The sequence below is a fragment of the Pieris napi genome, chromosome 21 (assembly GCF_905475465.1).
Source record: "Pieris napi chromosome 21, ilPieNapi1.2, whole genome shotgun sequence".
NCBI classification, from domain to species: Eukaryota; Metazoa; Arthropoda; class Insecta; order Lepidoptera; family Pieridae; genus Pieris; species Pieris napi.
The window spans coordinates 6,606,688-6,625,630 of NC_062254.1; positions in this window are offsets into that span (position 1 = coordinate 6,606,688).

The following is an 18,943-nucleotide window of genomic DNA, read 5'->3' on the forward strand; positions in this document are numbered from 1 at the left end:
AACCTTGTGCGTTACATAGTGTTAGTAATGAAATTTTCTTCAATTTGAGTATTAATTACTGTAAAGATTTTAATTATCTGCGAGGTGAAAGTTAACGAACCATTAAGAATCGTCGTGAATGCCAATTATATTGATATTTACTGCGAATATTTACGATGTTTTGAGGTCGTTTGAGGCCTTAGTATGAACAACGTAAAATCTAAATAGAAGTAACCATAGTCCATGGGTGAATGAGCATCAAATGAGCATCAACTAAAAGCATCAAAATGTTTGAATATATGTAGATTAAAAAAATTCTATGCGAGTTATGCCATATATAGGTGAGTGTTATGTCTAGCTTTCATCCCTGTCTTTCTGTGTATGGGCGCATTTAACACTTGCTCGCACGGTGAAGGAAAACATGGACAGAAAAAAGGCATGGCTTGGACCCAAAAAGTCGACTTCGTGTGGCGGGTAACCTGATCACTAAAAAACAAATGATTACGCCCAGTAAGACCCATACTTTAAAAGGTTGTAGCGTCGCAGGTGTTATGTTGTAATGGTTACAGCTCCTTACAAACGTTGTGTAAAACAAAAAACTTGGCGATTAATAAGAGTGGCGGAGAGATTATTGCCAGTTCTTCTCTTCCGTTCTTCGCCCTTGATAAAAAAAATAAGCATTTCATATATATGAATATATTTTTTTTTACGTTCATAAGTGTACATTGCGTTACCTATATATGAATAAATGGTTTGACTTTGACTATGTCTGGGTGTTTTAATATAAATTGTATGAATTGTCGATAAGTTCATGCTATTAAAAAGTGAAACTTTATATTGACTTAGGTACACGACATAATACATTTATCGTAAAATCTGTGCTACTGACGATTATATCTATTTATACACTTCTTTGCACAAAAGTGAAAATTTAAAAAAACACTTGGTCTACAAGTAAGCGATCTATTCCAGGCAACCCATGCTATAAGAGAACTAAGAAGAAGCAATCGTAATGGTGCTTTATGTGTCTTATTCCAGGTGCGGTTAATTTGTATGAAACATAAAAAATCAAACCCGATTAGACCAAAATTCCAAAAAAAAACTCAAATGCAAGAGCGCAAAGCCTAAATCAATAACTTATACCCCACAATCAACATACGTCTAAAGAAAATAGCAGTTTCGATAGCCTGAGGTCAAGTACATTGAGAGCACTCGACTCGTCAAATGTAGGTGTGAGTGTCGTCCGAAGTTGGTGACTTCTCTCGAGATCCTTTGAGACCTGATCGATACGACCCTTTGGACAAATATTTCACAGAAAGGTTTCAAATTTAAATATTTTAGCTTAGAATTTGTATGCTTTGTTATTTTACTATTTTAGAAATATTAATGAATAATAGGACTTTTGCGGTCACAGAGCGGTAAATGAGAAACTTAGACTTAATTTTATTAGAAACTAGCTGATCCGGAAAACGTCGTTTTGCCATGTATATCATTTATAATAAAAATAGGGGTTGATCGTAGAGGGGTAAAAATTAGGGGTTGTATGTATTTTAGTATGTTGTATCATAAAAAAATAGAAATCAAAAATTAAAATTAAAATTTAGGGGGGGGCCTACCCCTAACATTTAGGGGGTTAAAAAATAGATGTTGGCCGATTCTCATAGATACCGGATAAGCACAAAAAATTTCATCAAAATCGGTCAAGCCGTTTCGGAGGAGTATGGCAACGAAAACTGTGATACGAGAATTTTATATATTAGAGATAATTTGCTATGTAATCCATGGACAGCTATATAATTTATTTAAATTACTAAGAAATACAATTTACGTAGCGATGAAGTCTCACAAGCTTAAGCAATCATTTCTAGGCAACCCGAGGAAAAATTATACAAAATTGTGAGAATTCTAATATGAGAGAAAATACAAAAAATAAAACTAGCTAATTGATAAAATTCTCAGACCTCATCATCTTTTACATTAGGACTCTCTTAACTTTAGTTGACAGGTAATTTTATAAGCAAAATTAATTAACTCGGGCATTCAACAAACAGCGTCAAGAAACAAACGCATAAAATTCACTTATTCCTTCGTCAAACACCACAGCCGTTATTACTCAGTCGATGCAAACGGTCGCCTCTAATTAACCCAGTTACCGTATAATTAGCCTGCTGCCTTTCCTAGCTCGGCTGTACACTAAATTTTCACTTTACACAAGCTTCATTTTCTAACCTACGGAAATTTCTACATTAAATATCTAAAGGATAATTGAAACTTGATAACTAATTATGCTTGTATTATAATAAATTTGTACTTATTTTTCATAAGCAATGAAAAATGTCCAGTTCTTTTACAAAATTCAAAATCTTTTATTCATTTAGGTAACACAATGTACACTTATGAACGTCAAAAAAGAAATATACATTAAATGCTTCTAATTTTACATTTACTGCCAGTTCTTAAATCAAGGCTGTAGAACGGAAGAGAAGAACTGGCAATAAACTCTCCGCCACTCTTTTTAATCGTCAAGTTTTTTGTTTCAAACAACGTTTGTAAGGAGCTGCAACAAATACACCATGTTCCACATGACATCTTAAGTAATTAATAATAACAAAATAAATTAAAAACAAAAATTTGTCCTCTATCAGCAGGCGGCATGGTGAAATAGGAGCACGCACTTAAATTCTCATACATAGTTGAAATAACTAACATCACCCCACATACGAATTCAAGTACGATCAGTCACCACAAGTAGCACCCGTTCACGAGTATGACGCATGGCCAGCCATCGGCACCCTCGCCATATTTTAGGGAGGGAGACAACCCGACGCATAGACGCCGCTAAAAGGAACTTACTCGTACAAAACATTTCTATGGATATATACCAATGGGGCTCCAACCTTTTAGGCCTGGGCCTCAGATTTCTATATCTGTTCCATCATCATTTCTAATATTTTTAGAGATTTGAGCTTTACTAACAGCTATTACTAACTTATAATAAATTACGACCACTTTAACAATTGAAGAATTCTCTCAAAAATCAATGTCGTTATTAAGCTCGTAATTTAGCAAATAATTAATTTAATTTTTACGATTGAAATACCAACAACCTAGATAATATATAGTATGTATATAGCAAAATATGTTAAATTTGCAACTAGGTGGAATGTGATAAATTATACATATCAAAATTTGGGTTCTTATATACACACTCCAACATTATTGCGCTTAACATACTGTATACAAACTGAAATTATGCAAATAACGCAACAAGCGTTTACGCTATCACCATTGCTATCCTAAATCTCGCGGGAGAGTTGCATTTATAGCTTATAGGTGTACGTATAGGCGTGAAAGCTGAACGTTTATTAACAGTTTGTAGTTGCGACGAGCCAGTCGGAAGCGATAATGTCCGTGCTCCACATTTATGGTCCGCTGCGTGCCGTTTGTTCAACCGCCCTGCTGATTCATTCTGACTGCACCCGATGCAGATATCGGCTTTGTCGTCACTTTAAACTGTTTAAATAAGAGAAACGGTTATAATCTCCACTTGACCTGCTTCATTTTGTGGTCACCTTATGGTTTGACTTGTGGCCTGAGAAAATATAGCCAGCTAGCCGGTATGTGGTTATGTGTATCGTCATAAATATAGTCAATGTAGTGTATATTAATATTTACTTACTACAGTGACCTATTACAAAATAACAAATATTACAATATATCAAATTAACTTTAATTGCTTTATTTTATTCTTTAGCTGGCATCACTGCGTACCAATTCCAGGTTTAGTAAACCTTTTAAAACAAATAAAATGTTATCTTTACTTGTGCCTTTTTACTGTTTGTGATGGAAAGGGACGTTATTATCAGTCTCCGTAAAACCACCTTTAATGTTGAGAACCGCACTTAATAAAATTGATACATTCACTAACAAATAAAATGTTTGTATAGAGTCAGATGTTCAGACTCGTATTGAAATTGAAAAATGTGCCCGGCCAAAAAGGTTTGTAATCTCTGACATGCCAAAAAATTATAGCTGTCAGAATTCTACGGAATTAAAAATCAGAGAATAGGGACTAGATATTAGAGGGTGTAGAAGAGCAAACACATCCCTATACTACATATATTGTTGTACCCTAACAGGTTAATAGTGCAATAGTTACGTTGGTAACCTCGCCATAATTTCTCAAGGTTGTCAAAGGTTGCGGGTGAGCTTTTCCACCACGATAATTAAGGGCTTAATCGCATCGATTCTTTTTACTACCCTGATATACCACTCAAGCGATTCATATAAAACGATTCTATATTAGGTTTTATGTATGTGACTATCCAATAAGAAGCGAGACTAATGGTGAAGTCAAAGTCACAAATACATAGAATGATGACCAATAAATTACATTTCGTATTAATAAAAAGTCTCAATTAGGAACTTATTACAATGGTTTACGTTACCTGAATACCAATAACCCTTTTAAGACAGTAATTTCTCGCAGACACTAAATCTTAGTATTCATTCTTTGTCTGCTGAGTAAACGTACCTAAATCTTCTCAGTTTCTAAACCATTTGGTCCGACATCGCAGACATATGGTTTTACCTTAAGGCAATCTAATAGAATTAATTTTTCCAACTTTTTTCCCATGATGAAATTGATACTATGTCCGTTCTGTCTTAAGAAGTACCGGTTCGACTCATTACAATTAAAAATGCTTCGGGATATTATAATAACCTTTAAACTTTATTCTTTGTTCTTGAAAAATAGGTTGTGACGAAATTCATATATCGCTAGTCCCCACACTAGGGAGTCCCTGTGTTGTGGATAACTATATAGAATGTAGGTTTACTGTTACAACTAATCTTACACAAGTCTTATATTAAGTATGTGTGAATGTGTGAGTGTGTGAATGGGTGTACGTGTGCATGTATTTGAGAGTGGGGCTAAGAGTTGTTATAAGAGTTCGCTGTGTCTGTGTTAGTTTTTGGCAGCTCAGAGTCATGCCAAGATATTATGTTGTAATATATGATTACATATTACTCACATTTAAAATCAAAGTTTTAAGTAGAAAAGTGCTTATTTAAATATTACAAATCGATCAGAAAACTTAAACAAAAAATAATATTTAGGTTATTATTAATAATCAATAGTTGCTTTAAAGCAACGAGTGTCTTATAGATTACAAGCAATATTTTCGAGAGTAGAGAAGAGGTTTCGTTGAGTAGATAATATGTATCTATCTTTTATCTTTTAATAACCTGAAACGGGAAAAAACAGTTCGATGCTATGAACTACTACCCCTACTACTACCCTTAATTAAAACTCAATGAAACTATAAATTAAAATGACAACTAAGTTTTTAAACAAATTGTCAGGAAAGTAAAGAACCAGCCGTAACCTATAATTTAGTTTAATAATGAAAAGTTGAGAAAGGGTAACGGTCATCAAAAATGTTTTAAGCCTTTGTTAACCCGAAAAAAAGGTATATGAATAACGATTCTTTAAATTTAAAATACATTATTTGTAGTAGGTACATACTAAGATTACAAGAAGGCAATACCCGCGAATACAAACATTTTAATTACTTAGCATATACCTGAAGAGAATTTCACTTATAATTAGACTCCTGCCCTGTATATGATACAATTATTGTTGACACTCCGCGGATATTTGAGCGGGGCCTAATGGAAAATTTTAATTGGCATCGCATTACTGTTGCGATCTTAAGTCTCTTTTGACTACGAAAATTATACAGAGATAAGACACAGCGCAGTGTTTGGTCTCATTATTTAGTTAGTCGACTTTAACTTCATAAAGAAAATTGGTAATTGGTAAATTGGTAAGCTACCGCTTTGTGAATGTATTTCAATTATTCAAATTATATTATTTGGTATATGAATAAAATTTATAAATAGCCATTCAACATAATAGAGAACCATGTTAATTTATAACTTTATTTAAAGAAATAAAATAACTTCTCGTGAAAAAAGTTATAAATCCTAAAGTAAGATTATATATAGTATGGAGTCTAGGAAAACGTGCAACAACAACACGCCGTTCAGTAATGACTTTCGCTTCAGAACGCAACTAGTACTACGGAAGAAAAGAATACCAGGGGAGCCCAAGCGGAGATTTCGAGATTTACTCGAGCGCTTCAGAATAATTAAAGGAAGACCACCTTACACCTTGTCCAAACTAGTTGTCTAGTTGCCGATCGGGTTAAAAAATCTATCGTTTGATAAAACGAAGGCGTCAGATAAGGTAAGCTATATGTACAAAGGTGTGCATTGCATGGATTTCAATAATATAACAATTTAAGCGTGACAAAAGTAAATGGGAGAGGGAAAATCACCTGAAAACTATCTCTATCTCCCCTATTCAAAATTTGTAACATGTCAAACATTTAGACAGCAATTACGTAGTATTTAAATTTCGAATTTTTAAATTACCAACTTTCGAATTGCATTTATAATTTCAAAATGCGTGTCTTTGTTTTTTCGATGTGCCCTGTTTACAAGGTGACACGACTAAAATGACAAAATTGTAAAAGCCTCGCCAACTATTAACCTATTTTAAACTAATTTGAGTATACATATAAAATTGAAATAAATTTAATTTCAATTTTTGGGAAATTATAAATACCGCAAACGACTAGCACAGTTTTTCACAAGCAAGGTTAACGTCGCTCTAGAGTAGTCTCGAATTTTACTAATTATACGAATTTAGGATTAAAATTCTTTTATTTGTTCCTGTGTTAAAATATAACTGAGAATTGCGCAAACCAGTTTTTATATTTATGATTTAAAATACTTGCTGTTTTATTACATATGTTATAATATAAGGGCCTAGTATACATTATTCCATATTGCTCCAAAGCACGTTATTACTTATGTAAGAATATATAATTTTATTTTAATCACAATATTATATATTTGTTGAAGGTTTAATCGTAGAAAGACTATTTATGGTACACTGATTATTAATTTACTCTGATTACTTGTGTATCCTATTACAGTAGAATCTCGATAACTCGAACCTCGGTAAGTCGAAATCCTCAGTAAGTCGAAAAAATTGCCATTCCCTTCCGCTGAACCTCTAAATACACGGTATCTCGAATTATTTAGACTTTTTAACTCGACAAATTGTTATTTCACTACGAAGTATTGATAATTCATATTTAAACTCTATAACTCAAATTTCAAAAAGGAGACTCTGTAAGTCGTTGTTAGCAAAATATAATGAAGTCTTACTTGGAATTCCCCGAAATAATAGCAATAAAATCCAAAATGAATGTTCGGGTTCGCTGCTTCTAATGTATTGTTTTTGTCTTGTCAACGTGCAATGAAAGAATACGTTCATAAAAAAATATATACTACAAAACTTAAGTTGAATTGTTATTCAAATACGACTCTACAAATCGAAAAATACACTTAGAAATCAAGTTTCTGTAAGTCGAAATTAGTAGGTAATCATTTGTATCTCAAAGTTTTTGTTAAATCTAAAACTCGATAATTCGATTTTTTCCATTCGAGTTATCGAGATTCCATTGCATTAGGCTTTTAAATTAATGTAAAATTAAACTAAAACTTGATGCCAATTTACGACAATTTTAAGCAAAATCCATATTTAAAAAACCTGGCGAAACTATTCTTACGTCGCTCTAAACCTTTAATGTTTTGTTTCTGCTAAGCAAATCCAAGCTTTCGACGGACGGTTAAAAAATCCTACAAGCTGAAGCTTACATCGCACCGGTCCATGTTCGTTATATCACTACACATGTGTATCAGGCTCCCATCGGACTATTCTGTCCAACTAGACGCTATAAACTAAAATGGACTTCACTCTTTCAGTGTTCCAATACGGGTCACAATTTTAATTGCTACATTTTGCATATACGTAAACCGATTATGTTTATGTTTGTCGTTATAGCCTTCATGTCGCTAGTAAATAACTATAATTTATGTAATGCGTTGCGGTGTTTCTGGATTATCGCCTAGGTCTCCTGTTTTTATGAAGTGTTTTCATTAAAGGATACGGGTAGATTTGTTTTTGTTACCAGTGTAGTTAGGTATAAAGATACAACTAATTATATTTGAAAAAACTCTATACTATTTTACTAAAATCATATTATATGAATGAAAGGTTCTTGTACTAAGAAGATATCTATAATAAAAAAATAATAACAAACAATTTCGTTACGAAAAGAATATATATACATATATAAATTATAATACTATAAAATAAATTTTCTTGATTAAACCTGTCATTTAAACGTAACTACAAGTGCGCATTGGCTATAATTTAAAAAAACTATAGTGGTTCATAAACCTCAATCAGACGAATAATGTTTTTTCGCCTTTTTACTTGACACGAAAGTAATAACTGATAAAGCTTAAAATGACAAATAAAGCAAGAAAAATTTTATGTGTACGGATACATAATACCAGTATGTCAAATCCACTAAATATAAAAATAAAATAAAAATAAAAATAAAATAACAGTATTGTCTTTTATTGACATAACTTTCACACATTTATAACAAAACAATTTTTTACCGGATTGAAGTTATGTATTTACAATTATTTTTCATAATTTTAAATTTAACCGACGTTTCGCGTGGGTTTTTATTATATACGTGATTAATACTTAGCGCTAAGTCTCGACTGTGAGTCTCAATATTTTGTTTTAAAATATTGTCTCGTATATTTCTCATGTAAACATAACTTATATTTGATCAAAATACTTGCCCACGGATATTCGGATCAAATATTGACATTCTTAATTTTTACCTTTACGTTACTTTCTCTTCGATGTTATTAATTCTTATTGAGATACAAATTCCCATTATATTTTATAGGCCTTATTAGAAAAAAAATTGACTTTAAATTCAATTTTCATTTCCGCCATCATCCATATTGTTGGTTAACCAAGAAATGTTTAGCCGCTTTAGCTTTATGCTGCTAGACAGTCGACCTAAGGGACCAAGGAAAACTAGAACGAGGAAATTCAGAGGCTCAATTAACAACATTGGTCTCCAACATCGCCATATGAGAGAATTGACCATTTCTTGCAACTCTCGATTCTCTTTGATTAAAATTATAAATTTAGGTATAACTTCGTTCTTACCGGAATGAAACCCAGTAACGCTTACCAATGAGTCCGCCGCTTAGGAACAGGCCTATTGATATCATAGTTAAAGAAAACACTTTTTTACCGGATTGAAGTTATGTATTATTATAAATTTACAATTATTTTATATAATTTTAAAAATTTACTAAAAGATGGAGTTTTAGTCGATACCAACTCCGGGGAAATAAATACAGATAATACAACTTTTTCTACAGCTGTGATACTTTTTGACATTCAACACCTTTTGTCTTCAGTCCGTGACCACGCACGCTGAAAAGCACGCGAAACATCGGAAAAATTTAAAATTATGTAAAATAATTGTAAATTTATAATATAACATAACTTCAATCCGGTAAAAAAGTGTTTTCTTTAAATGTGTAAAAGTTACATCAATAAAAGATATCATAGTTCTTTCTTTAATTAGATATATAAATATATAGTAAATAGATCTATCAAAGTCGACACACTATTCTTCTAGTTAAGAGTTAGGATTTTCTTATATTCTTTTCACCCTTTTACCATCGGCCTGCTTAATGTGCGTTAAACCGCATCTCTCACCATCCCCATAAAAGCATGGAACATTAAAAGTATAGTGTCATTAAATTAAACTTTTATCAAAACTGCCCTCACAATTTTATTGTAACGACCAGCTATGAATTTGCTGTTTTCATTACAATTTGAATACATTCATGTTTAATACACAGATAAATTAAATAAACATGAATATTTGTGATTTTAATGATATTATACTTTTATTACTATCGTAAATAACTTAATAAATGGCATTTATTTACAATCAAGTATACAGTATTTACAATTTTCTTAACCTACAAAGTAATAATAAAAATTATTAAAAAGAAAATCAAAACAAATTTAAAAAGTTTGGTCCCTGTGGCAGCATTTCCTCGCTGTATTGCGATACTTATTCGTTGAGCCAGGAAAGTGCCAGCTCTGTAGTCACCGGTACTATCTACTAGGCGCCAACTTAAATCTTTAATAAGCGCCAGTGCACTTGAAAAAAATTATATAATTTATAATCACTTAATTGCTTTTTAAACTGGTACAAAAACAGCTACGTACAGCCAACAAAACAGTGAAATGCAAGGTAAGTGCCGGCGCAAAACTCGCTGAAACGCTGACGCCCGATTAATAACAACAGAGTTGTTGGGGTTGTGTATGCACAAAACTGCACAAGTTGGCTTGTTAAGCCTTTGTGCTGAGTAATGCCGGCAACTTCATCACAATATCTTCGTATAAACCCCAAAGTGACTTCCGCTCGCACACTCTTATGACAGCTTAACGACGATTTAATTGCTTATGTAGTAATAATCCAGTGGCGATACAACTGTTTATGTATGTCAGATTTCCTGATTACATGTAACACGTATATTATCGAAATCGCTAAACTTTTAATAAAACGTGAACATTTTACACATTCCAGATACATTTACATACCTTCGATTAAGCAAGGTTCAAGATTTTTAAATATGTACGTCAGTGTCGCTACAACCTAGCCTTTGGGTTAGATTTCTTCATCAATTTCATTTATATTTTCTAGGCAAGTTGGTAATCACTCTTATAGATAGAAAAGAAAGACACACACAAGATACGTGTTCGACATGCCGCTGTCCTTGTGATATATTCCTTCATCGTATGAATATGTAATAACAGAACTACCATTGGTGTTGTTGTGATTTCATCCCACGACCTCTGATGAAGAAGGGTATGAAGGGTATAAATACACAGCGTCTTAGCTTATCAGAAATAAAGACTATACTAACATATTAAAACAAATCACAAAAAACATATTTCTGCTATTTGCAAAAGTAAGTTATACTGTAATAAAACTGAAATAAAATCGCCTAAATGCTAACTTTGCAATAATAATAAGATAAGAAATAGATAATTCTTTTAGATCGACAATAGTAAAGATATTCACTTTGTAATTGACGTTTAATGTTTATGCAGAAATCTTGCACTGAGAGTACGGATCAATAATTAATTACTCGAACATGACATCAACTTGGTTAACAGCAAGACAACACAAGTTTGGTTATTAATCTGTAGGATATTTACGAATTTGGTATTATGTAGTAGCAACATACTCAACTGTTCTTTTGAACTTTGACTGCAATCACTCTGGAAGTTTTATTTAATTTAATCTGTAATAGTTAGACATAATATGGCGTCATGGACTTTTTGTAGATATGGATGTCTTCTTATATACTGTGACACATGACTCTGCTCTATTGTCAATAGCTACAGTAGCGTACGTAGGGATTTTTATTGGAATTATTTTAACTTTGGTTTTCAATAATTAAGTTCATCAGGAATAATTTAGGATTCCAATGACGAAAGAATTTTCTAATCGGTGCAGCAGTTTTGGAGCCCATTCAATGCAAACACATAAACAATTAAATATTTTCTCTTTATATTATAAATAGTAGAATATTATCGAAAAATTCTTGAATATTATCGGAAAATCTTCATAAATACCATTCAACCTAAGTAACAATTACTTAATGCAGTTTTCCTATAATGTTAATTAAAATGTATACCTTCAATTTATTGCTAAACATTCGAAATTTATGAAAATATTTAAAAGAATTATCTCAGAGCATAAGCTTAGGATTTCACTCAAGTATCAAGCGAGATATAATCCGTAATTTTATTTTTATAATAAAAAAATAGACTTTCATTTCTATCTCGGATAATTAGTAACAAAGAGCAAATACTTGTAGAAAAATCGGGAATGAAAATAAAAGAAAATAGTCGGGGCGTTCCCAAGAGCATTGTTGACCCTGGCTGGTACTTAAATCAAATGCTCACCGTTTTAGGAAATTATAGAACAATGATTTTCAGGCATCTGAAAGCTAAATTAAACAAAAATATTTTTTTATATCACCAATTTAACTAAGAGATAGGGAAAAAAGATATAAAAATAGTTATTGTTCTAAATGGTGTTGATGTAATGATCTCACAGGTCTAGGATCTCCCTTGATTCCCATGTAGCTGAAAACTCTACGGTGTGGTGGAGTTGTATTGTTGTATACTGTTTGGATTCATAAATTAAAAACAATGAATAGATTGAATAGTTAGCATTGTTAGTTAGCGCTCAAACTTGACAGTGCATGTGTTTGTCTATTAAAAACATTATCAAATATACCGTTATCTGTGGAATACATTAAGGATTGTAGTGCGAATAATTTATCATTAATACTAAATAATTAATTATAGCATATAACTTCAAAATAATAATTTCGTTAGTGAAAACATTGCGTGTTTCTAAGCTAGTTATTGAAGATATAGAAAACATCAAATCAAAGATATGTACTTAGTGCTAGTTGTGAATTTTCTTTTTTGTTGTCTTCGATAATATTACTTTACCTCGCAACAAACTTAAGGGGCCTAATCCGCTTTTCAACTCGAGCTTTTACTTGCCTTATGACAGCGAGCTTAGGAGCTTGGTCGCAGTATACGCGAAGATGCGTGTGCGGTAGCGATATTCCATACACAGACTTTATTTCATTATTAAAACCAGTAATAAGTTGAACCAAACTAAGGAAAAATTAGAGGTACATAATATGTATGTACCATTTCCGTTTTCAATAACTAGGAATAGTCTTAATAGTTCCGACCTTTTAACTGAATTCCGGTTTTCATCCCGTTATCCCCTTAGTCCCCCTTTTCAAAAAACTCGTCTTGGCCAAAACTCTACGATATCCAGATTAAGTACTCTGTTTAACTAGCTACGGATATTATACATCCACAGTTGTTTTTCTCTAACTTTGAAATCACTTTTCTTTAGGTTTTATAATTTTTCTTGAATTTGTTGTTTTTCTTCCTCATTAATGTTTGAATGTTTGACTACTACAGTGCTTGTCACGTTTATCATTATGTACCTACTTATCTATATATTTGCCGAGCTTTGGCAAGCTTAACGCAGTTAAATGTTTGATTATCAGCAAAAAGTATAGTCATACTGTTAATTGTTAATTCATATAAAATTAATTAAAAACCGTTTTAATATTTTTGTTGAAAGTTAAAGATGTGTAACTTGGTAACGCAGCAGTGGTGTATAAACTTTAATGTACATGTATATGTTTAGTTTGTCCTCTTTACGTTTTCGATATACCGTAGTGATCGTTACCGCTAAATCTCAACTTATACTTGCTGGACATACGTGTTAGTCGGCCAACCCTTGCAAACGCATTCGCGATTTAACGTAAACAATCCCTAATGCTTCAAGAACAGTGTGGAGAAAGTTTTAATCTTTCTTTGCACACATCTGATAATAGGACAATCGTGTCTTCGATACCTTTGTTTGTTTAGGCGTCTATTTATTAAATACATATGAACCCTCTTATATTTCATGTAAATACAATAGTTCTGGCGAAAATGGAGTAATTAAAGAACGTGGCGTATAATCACAAAAATTCAGAGAAACAATAGATTTTTCGGGTAAATAGACATAAAACCCCTACCTCTTGCTTACATACCTACATTATTTTTCCTTACTTTAGTTCAATTCAGTTAATATCACAATCAAATTATCTTTATTAGTATCGGAGTGATGTAATGTGCATTGTTGCATGTGCATGAGCTGTGTTGCATTTTTATATTTATCAATCGGTCCCAATATAATGTAACATTACCAGCTGCCCTGCGATTCTGTAACTCACTTTTCGAACTCACACAGCGGTTTTCGCATCGGCGGTCGCTCTCAAATCAGTCGTGAAGCAGTCATTTAATGATTTGGCATTCATGATGAACAATGAACTAACTACAAGCTCCCACCTTTTCAGGGCGATGCGAAAACCGCTGTGTGAGTTCGAAAAGTGAGTTACAGAATCGCTGGGCTGGTCTGGAATTATGTTAAATAATTATTATAGTTATTTTTTTTTTGTTTAGAACCTAGCTTCATGATAGCTCGTGACTTCGTGACTCTTAAGATTAAGTTTTATATTTGAGTTTTTTATTTTATTTTGGATTTGTAATTTTATTTTTCAAGTTAAGTTACGTACTTTCTGCACTTTACTTAGAATTTCTTGTATTCTTTACTATGGTTGCCTGGAAGAGATCGCTCATTAGCGATAAAGCTGGCCGTTGCCTCCTTAATTTAAATTATCTGAATGTATATGTATCAAATATGTAAAGCAACAAAGTCTTAATAAATAAATTAAGTAACTATTTCGAGTTAGAACGCTTTAAAGAAAACTGCTTAGTAAAAAAGTGCCTGACCCATTGGAAATTACCAAACATGTTATAATATATTCATAAATAACGAAATCGTTACTCGTCTCAAATGAGAACTATTATACCCAATTCAAAGCCGTAATTTTATAAACGGAGTCGACCGCAATAAACCTTTGTTTATACAATAGTTACACTATTATAGTTCTAAATTCAGTGTCTTAAGGACTTTATTACCCTGTGTGGGCCAACCTCTGACTTACTGAACGCCTCTGTAGCTCCAACCTTACCACAATTTACGACAAGAACAATTAAAATTATGAAGGCAGATGGAATGAGCTAGTCTGAACGTTATATGTGGGAAGTGCTAATTACACAAATTCAAACTAAAATTTATACATGAGTCTCTTTGTTCGATTCGTTCCCTGCATGACGAAATGATAAGTAGTAATAAAAAGCTACTTACTGTCTTTTGTGATAAAGACATTCCATTAACATAAGATTCACTATTCACAGTGTGTTTTTATAAATAAGAAGAAGCGATAAGAACTTGAAAAAACTGATTGTTTTTTTTTTTTTTTATGTAATAGGAGGCAAACGGGCAGGAGGCTCACCTGATGTTAAGTGATACCGCCGCCCATGGACACTCACAATGCCAGAAGGCTCGCAAGTGCGTTGCCGGCCTTTCAAGAATTGGTACGCTCTTTTCTTGAAGGACCCTAAGTCGAATTGGTTCGGAAATACTTCTGTGGGCAGCTGGTTCCACATAGTGGTGGTGCGCGGCAAAAACTGCCTTAGAAAACGCTCTGTTGTGGAACCACGGACGTCGAGGTGATACGGATGGTATTTTGTATTTTGCCTTGACGTCCGATGATGAAACTCTGCTGCAGGTATTAGACCGAACAACTCCTCTGAACACTCTCCATGGTAAATGCGGTAGAAGATGCAGAGAGATCCCACATCTCTACGCAGCGCCAAGGGATCAAGCCGCTCGGAAAGTGACTGGTCGTCGACGATTCGAACCGCTCTTCGTTGAATACGGTCAAGTGGAAGGAGCTGGTACTGGGGAGCTCCCGCCCAGAGGTGAGAGCAGTACTCCATATGGGGCCGAATTTGCGCTTTATATAGTTGCAAGCGGTGGCCCGGAGTGAAGTACCGTCTCGCCTTGCTGAGCACACCAAGCTTTTTGGAGGCAAATTTAGCCTTTCCTTCCAGATGACCGCGAAACTGAACGTTATTCGATATGTCAACGCCCAGTATTCCGATGCTAGCTGAGGCTTTAAGGAGAGTGTCTTCGAAGAGGGGAGTAGCGACAAAGGGAGTTTTTTTAGCGGAAAACGCGCATACTTGTGTCTTCTTGGGGTTAAATTGGACTAGATTTAGTCTACCCCAGTCCGAGACTCCACGTAGAAGAGTTTCGACTTCAGACACAAGTTTGTTCCGGTACTCATCGACAACAGCCCGAGAAAGACCTGCCCGGCCAGTGTAAAAAGTATCCCCAGTGCTGTCGTCCGCATAGCAATGAATGTTGCTAAGCTGCAACATATCATTGATATGCAGAATAAACAGGGTCGGGGATAGGACACAGCCTTGTGGGACACCAGCATTCACAGGTTTCAGGTCGGAGCATGCTCCGTCGATGACGACTTTGATGCTTCGATCAGCGAGAAAGCTGGAAATCCAGTTGCATAATTTCTCAGGGAGCCCATAGGCTGGAAGCTTCGAGAGCAATGCTCTGTGCCACACCCGATCGAAGGCTTTCGCTATGTCCAAACTTACCGCCAGCGCTTCCCCCTTGGACTCAATTGCCTCTGTCCACCTATGTGTAAGGTATACAAGGAGGTCACCAGCCGAGCGACCACGACGAAAGCCGTACTGGGAATCGCTAATCAGCTGGTGGCCCTCTAGATACCTCAAGAGCTGGCTGTTAATAATGGTTTCCATTATTTTGGAGAACAAGGAGGTTATAGCTATTGGGCGATAGTTGGACGGATCAGAGCGATCGCCTTTTTTAGGGATCGGATGTACCGAAGGGATCTTCCAGCACTTCGGAACAGTGCCGAGCGTGTAAAGGTACCGGAAAAGGCGCGTTAGGACCGGAGCCAACTCAGGAGCACAAGTACGCAGCACAATTGGGGGAATGCCATCAGGCCCGCTCGACTTATGGATGTCCAGGGAAGACAAAGCTTTACGGATAGCACGTTGCCGGAATATAACTTCGGGCATCGTAGTATCACACCGCAATAGTGTCGGTGGTTCCTTCCCCTGATCATCCAAAGTGGAGTTCGACGCAAAGAGACAGCCTAGAAGATCGGCCTTCTCTTTCGCGGTATGGGCCAGTGAGTCATCCTCCCTATGCAATGGTGGAATTGAGGGCTGACAGAAATTCCCTTGGACAGCTTTGGCAAGAGACCAGAAGGCTCGAGTTCCCGAAGGGAGGTGGGCCAATTTCTCACCAAATCTGGTAATGTGCTCTGACTTTGCTTTAGCGATTTCCCGCTTGAAGGACCTGGAGGCTGAATTGTATGCTTTTTTACGTTCGCCGATAGTCACATCACAGGATGTCACCGCTTCTGCCCAGGCTTTGAAGCATTCACGCTTACGGCGCAAAGCCGCTTTGCAAGAACGCCTAAACCAAGGCTGGGACTTGCCACCGACCGGCACCGCAGAGAATGGAATAAAAAGATCCATACCCTGCAGGACCACCTCGGCGACAGAGTCAGCGACGGCATCTGGAGTACTCGACGAAAAGCAAATGGGCCCCCAAGGGTAGGACGCAAAAAAAGACCGCATCCCATCCCAACTTGCTGACTTATAGTGCCACACGCTGCGACAGCCCGCGAAGCTAGGCCGTAGAGGGCGCGTGAACGGCACAATGCTCCGGACCACACAATGATCTGATGAACCCAATGGCGGTTCAACAGAGACTTGGTAGTTCTCCGGTTGTGAAGTCAGCAGAAGGTCCAACAAAGAGGGTTTATGACCATCCACATCTGGTATTCGCGTAATCGCAGGGACCATTTGTGTCAGGTCGTAGGCTAAACCAAAGTCGTGAAAGGATCTTCCCGCGTGATCGGTAGTTTCAGAGCCGAGCCAATCGGCATGGTGGGCGTTAAAATCGCCAAGTATCACGATTTCAGCGGTAGGAACCCTTTCGAGCAGGGAATCTGTAGCCATTTGGATGTGCTCAATGAGTCGGTCAGTTTCGGTATTTCCGCTATGGGACCTATACAGGCATGCGTAGAATCGCGGATGGTCATCGCAGTCTACGCGCAGCCAGAGGTTAGATAGGTCCCTTCCTTCAAGCGTCCCGAGGCGACGAGAACAGATATCCTCTCTGACGTACACGCAAACTCCAGCCCGCGGCACAAATGAATGTTCCAATTTGTACCCCGGGTAGGAGAGGTAGGAAGTATCAGCCGGGGAGGAAATCTGAGTCTCGGTAAGAAAGAGCAAGGCTGGCTTCGCAGTCTCTAAATGGTGGTGGACAGCGTTGATGTTGGAATTGAGCCCCCTAACATTTGTGAAGTCCACGGCGAGTGTGGACGGGGGTGCCTTTGTTAAATTGCTCCGTTTGCCCCGAGAACGATTACTGTTGTTTTTATCGAGCGCAGAATTGCCCCCCCCAGAATACGAAGGGCAGCCTGTGCGTCCACCACCGGGTGCTGTGTGTCCCGGTGTTGGACGCCCAGAGGGGGATTCTCCACCGCGAGCGCGTGTGGTACCCCCCTGGGGTAGTTTCTGTTTTTTCTGCACCTTCATATTTCTTGTAGAGGGGTGGGGGGAGGGGGATGGGCTCCGGGAGTCTCTCTCACCGCACGAAACGCGAGTACAATAGGGCGAACCTATTGCATCACTTCACGCCGGTTTTCTGAGAGACAGTGGTACTGCCCCGGTCGTGCCTGCCCATTTGCCCACTGATTGTGGTCGGAAACATTAAGGCAAAAGATCACGTTAAGTGGTTACATTTAAGTAGTTTAAATAATTTATGTATCTGTTATATGGTTTATATTATGGTTGAGTTATATGGCTGGAGGGGGCCGATGGCTGGCCATGCGTCATACTCGTGAACGGGTGCTACTTGTGGTGACTGGTCGTACTTGAATCCGTGTATGCGGTGATGTTAGTTATTTCGACTATGTATTTGCGTGTTGTTCCCACGAGAACGTAAGTGCGTGCTCCTATTTCACCATGTCTCCTACTGATACAGGACAAATCTTTGTTTTTAATTTATTTTATTATTATTTATTACTTAAGATGTGATTTTTGACTTTGACTTTGACTCTGTACTAATAAATAAAAATAGATTAACAATATCTTGTCTTCTTAATACTTGAGGCTTGTCTATTCTTACCAGCAGCTGTTACCTATATTGTTTGATTCGATTGAGTTACGTACCAAGCTATCAATACTACCGTTATTGCCACTATTAATGCGATGTCAATAAAGGCGGAAACATACTACTAAAACGCGACGCGACGTGTCGTGTCGACACCCGATGTCCATCGTGCACATTACCAACACGCGACACCACGACACGCTTGCAAATTCAGAAGTCATTTAGCTGATTTATTCCCCGCGCAATGTGCCAGCAAGTTTTTACCAATTTGAGGTTCAGATTCGAGGAATGTTTGCAGCGCAATGGTACACACC